The 17,195-nt window shown below is 36.0% G+C and overlaps 2 long non-coding RNA genes across 2 annotated transcripts in view; one reads left to right on the forward strand and one right to left on the reverse strand.

The window, feature by feature from the left end:
• The window catches only part of LOC147913352 (uncharacterized), a 141,610-nt gene extending 124,773 nt beyond the window's left edge, over positions 1-16,837 (forward strand). The window contains exons 3-4 of the long non-coding RNA XR_015548879.1: positions 15,449-15,577; positions 16,755-16,837. This is a non-coding gene — a long non-coding RNA (uncharacterized LOC147913352). The remainder of the gene's footprint in view (positions 1-15,448; positions 15,578-16,754) is intronic.
• On the reverse strand, positions 1,255-8,373 carry LOC147913353 (uncharacterized). Its single transcript, XR_015548878.1, has 3 exons — positions 8,310-8,373; positions 2,356-2,497; positions 1,255-1,431 (listed from the first exon to the last, which is right to left on the reverse strand). It is a non-coding gene; the product is annotated as an uncharacterized LOC147913353 (long non-coding RNA).
• Positions 16,838-17,195: the final 358 nt, after the last annotated feature.

Below are 17,195 nucleotides of genomic sequence, written 5' to 3' on the forward strand. Positions count from 1 at the left end.
TGGCATGATCTTCTTCTTTTTTTTAAGGCTGAATAATATGTCATTGTATATATATGCCACATTTTTAGATTCCATTCATCTATTGATGGACATTTGGGTTATTTTTATAACTTAGCCATTGTGAACAGTGCTGCAATGAACATAGTGGTACAGAATCTCTTTAAGATTCTGATTTTTAATTCTTTTGGGTAAATATCAAAAAGTGGGATTGCTGGCTCATATGGTAGTTCTATTTTCACTTTTTGGGGGAAACTCCGTACTGTTTTCCATAGTGGATGCGCCATTTTACATTTTCACCAAAGAGAGCACAAGTGTTCCAATTTCTCCACATCCTCGCCAACACTTGTTATTTTTTGTTGTTTTTGATAATAGCCATCCTAACTAGTATGAGGTGATATCTTATTGTGGTTTTGATTTGAATTTCCCTGATGATGAGTGATGTTCAGAATTTTTTCATGTACTCGTTGACCATTTGTATGTCTTTTTGTGAGAAATGTCTACTTAGGTCCTTAGCCCATTTTTTATCAGGTTATTTGGTTTTTGTTATTGAGTTTTTTTTTTTTAAAGTTTATTTTTATTTATTTATCCCCCCAAAGCCCCAGTAGACAGTTGTACGTCATAGTTGCACACCCTTCTAGTTGCTGTATGTGGGACTCGGCCTCAGCATGGCTGGAGAAGTGGTGCGTCCGTGCGCGCCTGGGATCTGAACCCGGGCCGCCAGCATCAGAGCGCATGCACTTAACCGCTAAGCCACGGGGCCGGCCCTTTGTTATTGAGTTTTATGAGTTCCTTATATATTTTTTAAATTAACTCCTATCAGATATATGGTTTTTAAATATTTTCTCCCACTCTGTAGGTTGCCTTTTCATTTTGTTGATGGTTTCCTTTGATGTGCAGAAGCTTTTTAGTTTGATGTAATCCCACTTATTTTGTTGCTTGTGTTTTGGTGTTTTCGAGAAGAAATAATTGCTAAGATCAATGTCAATAAGCTTTTCCCCTCCCTATGATTCTTTCTAAGAGTTTTACAGTTTCAAAACTTATGTTTGAGTCTTTATTCCATTTTGTATTTATTTTTGTGGATGGTATAAGATAGGGGTCCAGTTTTATTCTTTTGCATGTGACTGTCCAGTTTTCCCAACACCATTTGTTGAAAAGACTATTCTTTCCCCTATCATGCAGTCTTGGTACCTTTGTTGAAGAGCAGTTGACCATACACGTGTGGGTTTAATTCTGGGATCTCTATCACGTTCCATTCGTCTATATATCTATCTTTATGCCAGTATCATACTGATTTAATTACTGTAGCTTTGTAATACATACTGAAATCAGGAAGTGTGATGCCTCCAGCTTCATTCTTCTTTCTCAGGATCACTTTGTCTGTTCTGGGTCTTCTGCAGTTCCATATGAATTTTAGAATTTTTTTTTCTATTTCTGTAAAAAATGAAGATTTTTGATGAGGATGACATTGAATCTGAAGATCACTTCGGGTACTATGAACAGTTTAACAATATTAAGTCTTCCAATCCATGAACACGGGAAATGATTCCTCTTATTTGTGTCGTCTTTAATTTCTCTCATCCATGTTTTATAGTTTTCGGTATAAAAACCTTTCACCTCCAAAGTAGCGTTCATTCCTAAGTATTTTATTCTTTTTGATGCTATAGTAAATGGATTGTTTTCTTATTACAACTGATGCCACAGAAATTAAAATGATCATAAGAGACTATTATGAACAATTATATGCCAACAAATTAATGAAGAAGAATCTAGAAGAAATGGGTAAATTCCTAGGAACATAACAACCTACCAAGACTGGATCATGAAGAAATAGAAAATATGAGCAGACCAATAATGAATAAAGGAGATTGGATCAGTAATCAAAAACCTCACAACAGAGGAAATTCCAGGAACAAAAGACTTCACTGGCAAATTCTACCTAACATTTAAAAAAGAATGCCAATCCTTCTCAATCTCTTCCAAAAATTGAAAATGGGGAACATTTCCACTTACTTTTTGAAGCCAGCATTACTCTGATACCAAAACCAGACAAGACACTACAAGAAAACTATAGGCCAATATTCCTGATGAACATAGATGAAAAAATGATCCAAAAAAATACTAGCAAACCGAATTTAACATCACATTAAAAGGACTATCTCACAAATAATTGGGATTAATCCCTGGGATGCAAGGATAGTTCAATATATACAAATCAATTAATGTGATATACTACATTAAAGTAATGAAGGATAAAAATCACAATATCATCTTAATAGATACAGAAAAAACATTTGACATAATTCAGCACTCTTTCATATAAAAGCTCTCAACAAAGTAGGCATAAAAGGAACTTACCTCAACATAACAAAAGCCACATATGAAAAGTCCATCACTAACAATGTACTTAGAGAGAAAACTGAAAGCTTGTCCTCTAAGATCAGGAACAAGACAAGGATGCCCACTCTCTCCACTTCTATTCAACATAGTACTGGAAGTCCTACCCAGAGCAATTTAGGTAAAAGAAAAAAAGAAAACATCCAAATCAGAAAGGAAGTAGTAAAATTATCTCTGTAGCAGATGACATGATCTTATGTTAGAGAATGCTAAGGAATTAAAAAAAAAAATTATAAGAACAAATGAACAAATTCAGCCAAGTTGCAGGATTAAAAATCAACATACAAAAATAAGTTGCATTTCTGTACGCTAACAATGACCTATCCAAAAAGGAGATGTTTCTTTCATTTTTTTGCTCTTATTACCAGGCTCTCTCTCTTCTAATCTTCTTACTCTAGACTCCCCGTTTTTCTCCTCACTTGCACCATGGTGGTGATTATTATTTTAATGATGAACTATTTTAAATATATTTAATAATAATCATAACTTATTTATATATTTAATTATATATGGTTACTTTTGCTGGCAAACAAATAGGAAAATATTAACATTTGTTGAATATCTTGTTTCCTTTTTTTTTTTAAGAGGAATAGTTTTTTTGTTTTTTGTTTTTGTTTTTGAGGAAGGTTGGCCCTGCACTAACATCTGTTGCCAATCTTCCTCTTTTTTTTTCTTTTTTCTCCCCAAAGCCCCAGTACATAGTTGTGTATCATAGTTGTAGAGCTGTAGCTCTTCTATGTGGGACGCCGCCTCAGCATGGCTTGATGAACAGTGAGTAGGTCCGTGCCCAGGATCCTAGGAACCGAGGAACCCCAGGCCACCAAAGTGGAACATGTGAACTTAACTGCTATGCTGCTCCTTTTTTTTAAACAAAGAAAATATTAAAGGCAGAATAATATTTCTAAAATTCAAACATGATTTGATCACTCCTTTGCCAATAGATTAAAGACAACCTCTGAAACTCTTTCACACAACTTATGTCCTCTCTCTTGATCCTCCTCCTCTCTAACTCTCTAGCTTCACTCCTGCCCACTCCCCACACATCCTGGATTCTGTTCCTACCAAACCACCAGCAGTGTCTTTGCATAGTCTGCTCCTTTTTTCTAGAAATGATCTTTCCCACAGTATTTAACTCAACTTTTAAAAACTCAACTGATACCTACATTGCAGGTTGTATAAGACACAAGCATACCAATTCTTTCTAACTCTAAACCTCATCCATATTTATTTTAGTATATCCTAGAGTAAGCAGGAGTGATGTGGATGGTGCAGAGGTGAAAGGTCATCTAGTGCAATGGATATCAAGAAAAGAAGGCACTTGATCCAGTGTGCATAGAAGGAAAATGTAGGAAAATCACAGAATTCCTGGGATAGCCTTGGAAAAAAAGACAGGTTTCAGGGGGTTGAGGAGAAGCAGTGTGTACAGTAATGAGCAAGAGCAGAAGCTCTCAAGTCAGATTCCCTGAATTCAATCCTAATTCCATCACTCTCCAGCCAGGTAAGATTGGGTAAGTTATGTAATCCCTCTGTGCTTCAGTTTCGTCATCTAAAAAGTAAGAATCATAATAGGCCTACCTCACATGGTTGGTGTAATGATTTAATGTGGTAATCCGTATCAAATGTAAAGGAAAGAAGGTAGCACAGTTATACCTTAATAAGTGTTAACTAGTATTGTCATTACTCATTGTACAGCCGGGGATGATTGGAAATGACCTGCAGTGGGAGAAGCTAGTTTGATAATGTTCAACACTTAGGCAACAAAAAAAAAAAGAAGGAAATTATACAGAAAGTTTTTGGAGAAACATGGTTTTCAAAACAATATGATGGAAATAAGGTTATATGCTTATTATGAAATGGTACAGGATGGACCAGGCACCACATGAGCTCATATTTTTAGCTAAATTCAACACAAAGGGGGCTTTCAAAGTTATTTTCTGAAGGAAAAGATAAAAGAAAGATAAACCTTCAGCTTGGCATGATTACACAATGATAATGGATGGACGCTGTAAAAACAAATTCATCTACTCCTCCTGAACTTTCAGGGAAAATGAGCTTCAACTAAACAAATGAATGAATGGATACATAGATAGATAGATAGATAGAAGATAGATAGATAGATAGATAGATAGATAGATAGATAGATAGATAGATAGATAAAATAGAACAAACATTGATAAGAGGGAATTGGAATCTTAGAGAAGTAAAAGGTTTTTAGGAAAATATCTTGTATTCTGAATGAGCTCAAGGTACTGAGATCTCTGATATGTAAGCACAGAAGTTAGAGTATACATGAAGATTGGGAAAGGGTGTTTAATGGAATTTTAAAGTGGAAGAAGACACATTTATTTAAATTACTAAAGGTGAGTTTTGTACCCAGTCTAGTTCAAAGTGTAGAACTAACCAATGAAAGGATATTTTGTGGGGATTTAGACAGTGAAGCAGAGATCTAATAAGATATCAGATTCTATCTTTAAAAGACTATCTAGGGTAAGGGAAGGGATAGACCTGATCTGTATCTATTATGTTCACTTTGGGCACCAATTTTTTAAAGTAATAATCTTAAGGCCCTGTAAAATAGAACATGGGAATAGTGGGCAGGTTCAAAGCAACGTGTATGAGAAGGAATAGTTGGATGAAATTATAGTTGTGCCATTTTTAAGGCTTGTTATTTTAAAAAACATATTTCTATATAAATCTTAAATATTAAAATTAATATTCATGAGAATCACTATTAACTCTCTTTTTTTAATATTTTTTTTCTTTTTTAACAGCTTTATTCAGATATAATTCATATGCCATACAATTAGCTCATATAAAGAATGGGAGAAAATATTTGCAGATCATATATCTAATAAGGGGTTCATATCTGAAATATGTAAAGTACTCGTACAACTCAATAGAAAAAGAATAATCTGATTAAAAAATGGGCAGAGGATCTGAATAGACATTTTTCCAAGGAAGACATAGGCCAACAGGTATATGAAAAGGTGCTCAACAACACTAATCATCAGGGAAATGCAAATCAAAACCCCAGTGAGATATCTCCTCACACCTGTTAGAATGACAAATTATCAATTTCTCCTTTCATTTCTGTAAAGCTTTGCTTCATGTATTTTGATGCTTTGCTATTAGGTGCATACACGTTTATAATTGTTCTTTTTGATGGATTTGGCCTTTTGTCTTTATAAATGTCCCTCTTTATCTCTATTTTTTCTTTTCAAGTCTATTTTGTTCCGTATTATTATAGCCACTCCATCTTTCTGTGGTGACTGTTGCATGATAGATTTTTCTATCCTTTTACATTTAATCTATTTTTATCTTTGACTCTAAATTGTGACTCTTGTAGACAAGATCTTGTTTTTGGATCTTGTAGTTGGATCTTGTTTTTTTTTTGTTTTTTTTTTTTTTTTAAATCCAGTCTGACAAACTCTGTAATTTGACTGGATTTTGTTTAATCCATTCACATTTACTATTTTTCTTATATAGTCAGATTTATATCTGCTATTTCACTTTTTTCTTTATGTGTGTCTCATGTCTATTTTGTTCCTCTCTTCCTCCTTATTGCTTTGTTTTACATTAAGAAAATATTTTCTAATGAAGAATTAAATTTCTTTAATGAATTTTCACCTTTTTTAAATTTAGTTTTGTAGTGATTTCTATACAGTTTGGCATTTATATCTTAGCTAATCAGAATCAGCTTCAGGTTTGTACTACCTTAATTCCAGTAAGATATATAGACATTACTCCTATATAGCTCTATTCATTTCCCCTCTCTGTGGTATGGCTGTTACACACATTACATCTAGTAACATTACAAACTCAACAAAACATTGTTATAATTATTACTTTACATAATTTTCTATATTTTAAAGCAGCTGTGAGAAGAAAAAAGAGCAAGTATATGTTTATAGCTTTTGATATATTAGCCATCTTTTTTAACATTTCTGATGGATTCAAGTTACTATCTGGAATCGTTTTCTTAGCTCAGTACAACTTTGCTCCCACCCATCATATCTTTCTTTACTGCTTTAATTATGGTTTCCTTTAGTTCTTTAAACATATTTGTAACAGCTACTTTGAAGTCTTTTTCTCTTAAATCTAACATCTGGTGACTTTCATAGGCAGTTTCTGTTGCATGTTTTTTTTTTTTTTTTTCCTGGTGTATGGGTCATACTTTCCTGTTTCTTTGCATATGTCATTTTGCTGTTGGAAACTTGATGTTTTAGACATGATACTGTAGCAACCCTGGGTATTGGTTCCCCTTCCAGGGCTTGTTATTGTTACTTTCTTGTTTATTTCTTTAGCTACTAGTTAGACTCCTTTAGTGACACATATTTCTCTCTTTCAGTGTTAAGCTTCTGATAACGATCCTCAGGACGGTGTAGCCCTTCACTTCCAGATAATAGCACATTCTAGCCAACCTTTGCTTTCAGCTCTGTGAGATCTTAGGCTACAAACCCAACCAAGCCCATTCAGAATTCTCACCTACAGATCTGTGAGTTAACAAATGAGTTTTGTTCAAGCCACTATATTTGTGGTAATTCGTTATACATTAATAAAACTAATACAATGATTAACCAGTCTCCGGTATTATTCCACTCAAATCTATTCTCCAGAGAATTCTTTCTAAAAGGGAAATCAGGTTGTAATTCTTCCTTGCGTCCCAGTAACTTCAGAATAAAATTTAAACTTTGTATAACGTCCAAGGGCTCACCCAAATACATCACCTGTGCTGAAATCAAATGTTGAATTTGCACTTCTTTAATAAGCCAGGCTCTCATTCCCCTCCAAGTGATTGCACAAAACACTCTGGTCCTTGCACGCTGCATTTAAAATGAAATCTGAACTCTGCTCTCATCATTTAGTACCTACACAACCTGCTCCTTCTCTCTTTACTTCCCTGAACTTATTTAGGATCCATTTTCTCTTGCTTGCTAAACTCCAGCCACACACCTTCTCTTCATACAACATTTGGATTTTCTCTTCCCTTTGCCTGAAATGCTGGATAATTCTTATCATTCAGATCTCAGCTTAAATGTCACATCTTCAGAGATGCCCTTCCTTATTACTGGGTCTAAAAGAGCCCTCGGGTCACTCTCACATCACCCCACTGTATTTCAATTACACCATATAACTATATCAATCCATCAGAAAGATAGAACAATTATAAACATATATGAACCTAATAACAAAGCATCAAAACACATGAAGCACAAGTGTTATAGAAATGGAGAAGCTGACAATTTACCATTCTAACAGGAGTGAGGTGATATCTCATTGTGATTTTTTTTCTTGGTTAGTTACTTACATCCCCCCCCACACACATACTCTAAAATACTTGTTCTATAAAAACAGACTCCTAAATCATCTTGTTTAATCCACATCCCTATTCTTTAGAAAAAGACATATAATGGGCACTCAATGTTTGAATGAAATAATTATTGTCATCAGTGTGAGTGTACGATCATTAAGTATGTGCACAACCTGCTCAACCATGCACAGGAAGCAGCCACTGAGGGGTACAGCACAAAACACACAGCCTTGTTTTGTGACTATGATTTAATCTTCATAAGAGAGTTATAGAACTACAGGGGGTGAGTGGGAAGTTTTTATTTAAATCAATTTCCTCCAATGTCAAGATTACATGCTGTGTTGCCTTAGCAAAAGCTTTGATCACTCTCATATTAGAACTGTGGCAAGTATTATAACTGCAGAAAGACAGGATGGGGGATAGAGGTTGATTTATTCAGTAGGATAATGTCATTACACTAATTATTGTCTTAAAATAAATTAGGAACAATCAAATTCTGTAATTAAGATGATCAGTACTTTTGGCCTGGAAACCAGAGGGCTGAAATTCATTGAGCAATCTGTAAAATAGACATATTAAAGAGTATATTTTTCTAAAAGCTTACCTGCCTAATGTTGGTGTAGAATTCTTCATTAAAACCAGTCATCAAAATATACAATGTGAATTCTAAAACAAATGAAATTCCAATAGTCATAAGATACAATTACCAAGAAAATTCATATTTAGAAGGAGGAGATATTTGGTGGATTAGGAGTTTGAGACTCATTGTCATAGGAATAAAAGTTTTCTATGAGAAATATTTTGGAGACACATGTCAGCAAAAATGTAACTAACCTCAATCATAATTTAGTAACATTTTCTATAGGAAGGCATCTCTGGATCTGGTATTAAACAATAATTGCTTCCTGCATAGTTTTGTACAAGTTGATTAAATTTCACAAGCCTTAATTTTTACTTTTATAAAACAGAAACAAAAATAACAATAACAAAAGCAATGTGCCTTTCCACCATGTATGACAGTTTGGGACTCAAATGAAAAAACTATATGATATAAAATTGTAAGCTGTGATGCATTATTAAAAGTGTGCTGTGCATTTTAGGGAATATTGATACACAGATTTGCTAGGCATTGAGTACCCAAATACATTGTAACACCCCAACCCACTTATTTTTTGTTTTCACAGCCCAAATTGCTATGAAAATCTAATAAAAATTAAATAGAATAAGAGATATATTACTAATATGTTTGAACCTGCTGGCTTTCTCCTTTTATACTCTAGAGACACTGAGGCCCTGGGATCAAAAGCCAATGTGAACTTCTATAGACCAGTTAACATAGCAGATCTCAAGGTGGTAAACTTTCATAGTTCCATGTTCAAATCTCAGGAGTACTGTATAACTTAAGAATTCCTCCCTGCTTCTGAATGGGTCTTTAGCCATAAGGTTATATCTGTCCTGTGGCCTTATGTTTTTTCTCTCTCCATTCCCCCTCCATGTGGCATTTCTGTCACTGCATCTAAGTCCCTAGAGGCCTAAGGATCAGCAATCACAGCTGGCAGGAGTGATTTCTCTAAAGCATTTCAGGGGGAAATGTTCTTCATCCACCTACAATGCTATCATTATCAGTCATCTCAGCAAAATCAGAGTTGAGCCTCCTTCTAGCGTGACAGCAGCTGCAAACTACTGATATCCTCTTGATATGGATTTCTTGATTGTTAACCTAGAATAAAATGTATATTGCTTTGATAAAAAATGCATGTGGAAAAGCTTCTTATTTGAAGGATTAAAAGTAAAATCTGTTTTTGTTCTAATTTCCTTCTGTTCTATTTGAACAGCAGGAGTACAGACTTATTTTCACAATCCTTCTGCTCAGGGCCATGGGATTTTGATGCTAAACAAAAGAAGAGATTTACTTTAAATATCCAGGCCTAGGCTAAGGAACCAGGGCAACGACTCAGTGACAGGAAAATTGGACCTTGTTACATGAGTTGCAACTCTAGATATTTTTTCCTTAATTGACTCAGTGACTGCAGAAAAGTTCATTTACTGTAATCAATATTACTTTACATTGTGCCTTAATCAAAAACTACTTTCCATGATCAATAGCAATTAGACAGATGGACAGAAATGGCAGCATCAATGGTGATGAAACTCAAGATTTATACCTGCCGCTCTTCTCAAAAAAAAATACATGCCAGGGAAACAGCTAATTGCATTACATTGAATTTGCAACCTTGCAGGGAGGACCTAGATTGGGCTTTGGAAAAAAGTCAGAAATACCACAGGTCAAGAAGCTGAGAGGAAAAATCTCTCCAAACCTTTGTTTGTGATGTCTTCTTAAGTTAACCAAGATCTAATAAACAACAGGAAAAACACTGAAGCAGAAGAAACAGGAAGGACGCAAGTGGGATATAAATTGGTATCTTGTAGGAATTTTCAAAGCAATAGAATAATTTCACTGGAAAAAGAATTTATAGACAGTTGTCTTTGGTGTTCATAAAGAACTATGGTTGGTGAACGCTGGAAAGAGTATAAGGATAAAAGGAAATCGTAGCAAGAGGCATACTAAGCAGAAGTCATGAGAAATGAGTGAGCACCCATAAAAAATTGAATGGTTTGTCTGAATAGACATAGGAAAGTATTAACCTTCTGCCAGAATATGTCAACCTAACTATACTCATGCATGCAGCACTTGCAACATCTGCTGCTTTGTGATTGGTTTTCTGATTTTTCTCTTTGATCCTTTTTTTAATCTATATTGGATGATTTGGACCAATATTTCCAGGAAGAGAAAAATTGCAGCGACAGAGCGAAAGGTCACTAAGTGTCACTAGAATCAAGACTGGATGAGTTAAGTCAAAGTAGGGATAGGACTGCCGTTGGACTCCAGAGAAGAAGTAGCAATGGTGCCTGGGGAGCTGCAGCAGAGAGAGGTGGAGGTTGAGGAAGAGGCCTCATTAGCACAACAAAAGAAGCCACATTTGATCAAAGCAAATATGAAAATGAAACTATGTGATCAAATCTAAGATACAAAGACACAGCAGTTAATAAAGTAGTAAGGTCCTAGAGCTGGAAGTCCAGTGGATAGGATCCTTATAACCCAAGTTACTGTACGACACCATGCCTTGGGAAATATGAAAGAAACGTATTTGTACTATAGCCATCACCACTTTCCGATTTCTCTGAGATTTCTCTGCCCTAAAATAGCAATTCCTCCAGAAAAAAAAAATCTGGAAACACCAACCTCATATTTTTGCTTTCTAGTTTGAAGAAGTTAATGGACTGTACTGCAAATGCCTACAAATACACATGAACACAGTCTCCTTTCATCTTGCTCAAGCAACACTTAACTTTTTTTGACCCTCTGTCTTTTGGTCTCTATCTTCCCATCCCTCTCCATCCATTCTTCTCATGACACTCGGAAGAATTGTTTGAAAATGTAATGAATTGGGTAATATCATTCTCCCATTTAAACCCTTTCAGTAACTTCCTGTTATGTTCTAAATACATTTAAACCTTCTAATGGCCTGCAAAGACCTGCAGGATATGCTCCCTTCACTTCTATAGCTTTATCTCATGCTCTTCCCCCCCGTTTATGGTTCTCAATACACCAAGCTCTTCTTCACCTGAGGAAGATAACATCTCTCTCTCTCATTCTCTCCCTTTTATTTCCCTAGTGTCTGGGGTGGGGCGGGGGCGGGTAGGGGTCTGAGTTTTATTATCAGATGATTTATTGGTGTTAGACTTGAAGAGGAACAGAGTGAATCAGAAGCCCTGATGATCTCCCATCATATTTATTTTACTACATGCAAATAGGCATTTATGGGCATTCCACCTGAATTCTTAGTGGTGTGGATTCACCAATGAGCATCTGGTGGGATTTTAGGAAACCCCAGGAGAAAGGAAAGTAGGGACACAGATAGAAAACCAGCTATTACATGTATGGTGATAGGTATGGAAAATAATCAGAGATTCAGGTAGGAATAATAAACTAAAAAGGGCTGAGGAAAGAGACTGTTGTCTACAGTGACAGAAACCTAAGGAAGCGATGAATATGAAATTACAAAGGTAAAGTACCAATAGACCTAAAAAGTCACAGAGGAACTGCTGAACATGATAGTGAGAGCCAGTGAATGCAAACAAAGGAGAAGGCCCAGTGAAAATACACGGTTTATAATATTTTGAATTGACTTATATGACATAAGAATAGGCAAATGAGAAAAAACTAATTTTTGAATCTTTTTAAAAATTATAATTCCTAAAATTTTGACTAGTTATAAAATTATCTTAAAGGCCAAGATCTCATTGGTTCAAAACACAGCTGTATTAACATTCTTCACTTGTGTCCCAAAGGGACAAAATAGATAGTAGTACTACGGGCTGATTTGTTTTCCTTCAATTGTACTGTCCACTTTCTGCCGTACAGCGCCTCTCATGAATGACCTTTTGTCAAAAAAAAAAAAAAAGCACTGTGTACAATGTACACACGTCTTGAAAGCAGGACAGGATTTTTACTGTTCTGGCTTCATTCAGGCATCTAGTACAAGTGTGTTGTTATCTTCAGCTATATTGTGTCCCTACTTTCTCACTTAACAAAGACACAAAGATCCAATTTATAACCACACAGATCGGCAGGGGCATTTATCTCTTGTGAGGACATACACAAGTGTAGGAGGCACAAATGGCTTTGCAGCGCTTGTCACAGTCCATTGGAAGTTAAAGATGAATCAACAACAAAAAGGACATTTTAAATTATCATTTTGATTTCAATTTACTGCTACACCCACAAGTCTCTCCAAGTAATAGAGCAAATAAATAATCATTCTATAACAGGAAAATCACCCATCCTTTACACAAATCAAAAAGTCTGTAATCATTACTGGGGACTTAAGTGGGGCAAAATTGTGAACCAAAAACCAGAACAAGTAACACGAATATTCTGAATCCAAAATCAGCTTGTAGGATTTTTTTATTTTGATTTAGTTTAGTTTACTCTCCTGCTGAACCATGAACCAAACAAAAGTTTTGGAGTTTTGTTTCTTTGTTTTTAATGTCTTCGTGAAACAAAATGAACAGAATAGAATTTATATAGTTTCTGAAATGATTCACTTAGAACAAAACTAGCATATAAGAATATTCTCTAAGCCAGAATAACATTTTTATTCCAATGCTTCCAATTATGTACTATATATAATCAGGATATATTACTAAACATATACAGATAGATATTTGTGTGTGAATGGTGTGTGTGTGTGCGCGCGCGCGTGCGTGTACGTACCACATACGTATTAGCTATTTGAAGATTGATTTAGGGGAGTATACATTAGTGGCCATTTCTTTTCTCTTTTTACAACATTTTGATAAATGAAATAGCACGTAAATAGTCTCTTAAAGAGCCTGGTACATTATAGGTCCTTAATTCATGCTAGTTCTTTTTCCCCTTTGGATATTGGTTAAGAAAGGGGGTGAAAAAACGTTCACTTGTACTAATTCTGTGTTCACCAAAATTTTGGAATACCTGCTATATACCAGAAAGCTCTAAGTAAAGCATTTCATTAGCTCTTTACAAATAGGCATTGTAATTCCAAATTTACAGAAGAAGGAAGGGAGACTCAGTAAAAATAACTTGTCTAAGTGCACACAGCTAGATAGTGGTGAAGATGGTAAGGATCAAAACTTTTACCCAGTGATTTGACTCCTCTTATGGGTTGAATTGTGTCCTCCTAAAAAGATATGTTGAAGTTTAATATCTCAGATTGTGACCTTATTTAGAAATTGGGTCATTGCAGATATAATTAGTTCAGACAAGGTCATAATAGAGTTGGGTGGGCCCTAAATCCAACATGACAGATGTCCTTATAAAAAGAGGAGAGAGACACACAAGGGCAATATGTCTATGTGTTGATGGAGGCAGACATTGGAGCGATGCATCTACAAGCAAGGACCACCAGGCATTGCCAGTAAACACCAGAAGCTAGAAGAAGCAAAGACGATTTTCCCTCTACAGGTTTCAGAGGAAGTAGGACTTTGGACACCTTGATTTCAGACTTCTGGCCTCCAGACCTATGAGACAAAAAAATTCTATTGTTTTAAGCCACCTAGTTTATGGTTTTTGATAGAACAGTCCTAGGAAACTAACACAACCCCCAAAACTGGTGCTCCTCCAAACTGGCGCACAACCTCACCTTGTTAGGAACAGAAGCTGAATCCAAAAAAGCTTGAAGCTATAGAAATAATTTCACTCTAAAGTTTTCTATGGGTTATGGTTGCTCATCTTCTCCCCTCATTCTCCCTTTCCACTTTCCTTCTTCCTCATCACACCTGCTAACATTTATTAAGGGCTTAGGAATTGCCAGACACTGAGTTAAGCACTATATACACATTATTTGATTTCATTCTAGCCAAAGCCTAAAGAGAGTCATACACTTATTATCCTCACTTTGCAGATGAAAAAACTGAGACAGAAAGTCTAAGTTGCCAAAGATGACAAATAAAGTAAGTTATGGAACAACTAGGATTCAGAGCTATATCCATCCGACTTCAGAGCGCAAATTCAAAACCTTCTTTGTGGTACTGCATTATTCCAGTCCAATTTAGTGTCCTGATAATATACAATTCACTATCTATACATTTGGATAAAGATAAACAAAAGCAAACTAAAGAAACATCTAAGGAGAATGGCTAAGAAAGTTATTTCCTGTACAGCTTTATAGAATAGGATGTGGAGCCAGCCTACATTGTATTCGGTACAACGTTAAATGAAATTTACATGTTTTCTCATTTAATTCTCAAAATATATCTTAGCTCTATTTTATAGACAAAGCACTGAGGCTAAAAGAACCAAGAAAATCCCCTAAGATCATATGGACTGTAAGTGACAGAGCCAGGATTCAAATACAGAATTTCATATCTCTTACTTGCAGTTTCCTGGGAATAGACGAGAAGCTTGGTGTATTCTTTCTTTCTTATCTCCATCCCATTCTTCACACATATCTCTTTAATTCTAACTGTTGTTCTTCCAACAACCTTCTATCCTTTCTGTCTTCTCAGTTTCTTTCCACAGATGCTGCCCTATGAAGAATCAAGGAGGGTGCCCATAAAATTGAATCCAGAAAAAGATGCCCAGCATAGAAGGCAGAGGCTGTGAATTCTCTGTCAGGCCATAGACATCAGCATTCCTTTCTGAAGGGCATTTGGAGGGGACCCACAGAATGCTAATTTGCATAAGGAATCAAGAATATCCTGGCTCTGAAATCTGTTTTCTCTTCTAGCACATCCCCTCCTCAAAAATGACTCTAGGTATCATGGGGGAAATGAAGGATAAACCCATAGGTTATACAACAGATCTACACACTCTCTCTTCAATAAAATTATGACTACTAGTAAACTGATAAACTACTATAATTATCTTGGAGGTAATTATTCAGGGTCTTGGGAAAATAACTGCAAAGCTGGAGAAAAAGCAACCAAAGACTGTAGGGATAGTTCCAGCCTGAGTTAGGAACGGATGAGAGGCTAAGAAGTATAATTGAAGTTCTGTGTCCTAAAGCAGCACTGTGTGCCGTAGACTGAATTGTGTCCTTCCAAAATTCATATATTGAAGCCCTACCCCACAATGTGATGGTATTTGTATTTGGGGCCTTTGGCAGGTAATTAGGTTTAGATGAGGTCATGAGAGTGGGGTCCTTATGATGGGATTATAAAAAGAGACACCAGAGGGCTTACTTTCTTTTTCTTTCTCAGCCATGTGAGGATACAGCAAGGTGACAATCTGCAAACCAGGAAGAGAATTCTTATCAGAACCTGACCATGCTGGCACCTTGATCCTGGACTTCCCAGCCTCCAGAACTGTGAGAAATAAATATCTGCTGTGTAAGCCACCCAGACTATGGTATTTTGTTACGGCAACCTGAGTAGACTAAGACACTGACCAATGAAATTTCTGTGATGATGTAAATGCTCTATATCTGTGCTGTTCAATATTATAGTCACTAGCCACATCTGGCTATTGAGCATTTGAAATGTGGCTAGTGTGGCTGAAGAACTAAATTTTTTATTTGATTCAATTTTATCTAATTTAGATATATATAGCCATATTTGGCTAATGATTACCATATTGGACAGTGCAGCTCTAAAGAGTAAGGCTACACAAGAGATATACTGAATGATGTCCTAGAACAGGCCTGGGGTCTTAGGTGTAGTCCCAAGATGAATAGACTCTGGGACAGAGATTTGCACACAAAGAGTGCATTGGGGGTTGCCCTCATCTGACTGAGAGTGAGGGAAGTTTGAATGGCAAGAGAGAGGGGTTGGACAGCATGCTGATCCCACCAGAGCTCTGGTGCCAAGGTGACTCTTCAGAGGTGTCCTGCCTTGAGGCAAGGGTGCTGGGCCTTTATATCTCCACTAGATTTACCCAATTGGTTGAAGTTTGCCCCCAGTGAGGGTCATGACTTGGGCATGTTCTCTTCCTCTAAGGGCGTTTCCTAGAAGGTGACTCAACTGAGCGCTATCATCTGCCAACACTCCCAGCAGTTGGGGGAAATGTTTGTTTCAGCTGATAAAGGGGAATCTGAACTTTAGAGCATGGCATCAACTACACAACTTAAAATCCTATTAATTTCTCTCCATAAACATGTTCTTACCCGTCAGATCATATGTCCCAGTTTTTCACTCATAAAATACATATGTCACCGTAAGGGCACTGAGTATATGCTGCTATGTAGGTTTATCTCCAAGACAAGCATTGTGCAGGACACATTAAAAAAAGAAAAAGACCACTTCCTTTTTCAGAGCTATTTATTTTAAATTATCAAAGGATAAAAGGGACGATCTTTTTAGAAAGTTTTGCTAACAGGCTGAGAAACCCAGATTTTAATGTTCTGCCTATTTGTTTTATTCATTAAATATTGAAAGGGACCAAAAAAAATCAACTAAAGTAACCCTTTCATTTTAAAGATTAGGAAATTAAAGCCTAGAAATATATACAGAAATGTTCAAGATTTTTTCATTCATGTATTTATTCAGCATGTCATTTATTGTGTTTCAGCTATGTGCCAGACACTGCTAATACCAGGATACAAAATGAATAAGGTATGAGTCTTACATTTGACCATCTCTAGTCTAGGAGAAAGACCAAACAACAACTGAATTATAACTTAATGTGGTAACTGTTCTGTAGTGGGTTGTAGTCCCCCAAAAATATGTCTACCTGTATTGTCAGAATGTGACTTTATTTGGAATAAGTGTCTTAGCAGATGTAATTAAATGTGAGATCTCTATATGACATTATCTTGGATCTGCATGGGTCCTAGATCCAATAACGAGTGTCCTCATAAAAGACAGAAAAGGAAAAGACACACAAAGACACAGGGAAGAAGTTCATGTGAAGACACAGGCAGAGACTGGCATTATGCTGTGTAAGCCAAGAAATGCGAAGAGCCACTGGAATCTGGAAGAGACAATGAAGGATTCTCCCTTAGAGACTTCA

Source organism: Ceratotherium simum, chromosome 28, assembly GCF_057802395.1.
Source record: "Ceratotherium simum simum isolate JZ-2026a chromosome 28, ASM5780239v1, whole genome shotgun sequence".
Taxonomy (NCBI): domain Eukaryota; kingdom Metazoa; phylum Chordata; class Mammalia; order Perissodactyla; family Rhinocerotidae; genus Ceratotherium; species Ceratotherium simum.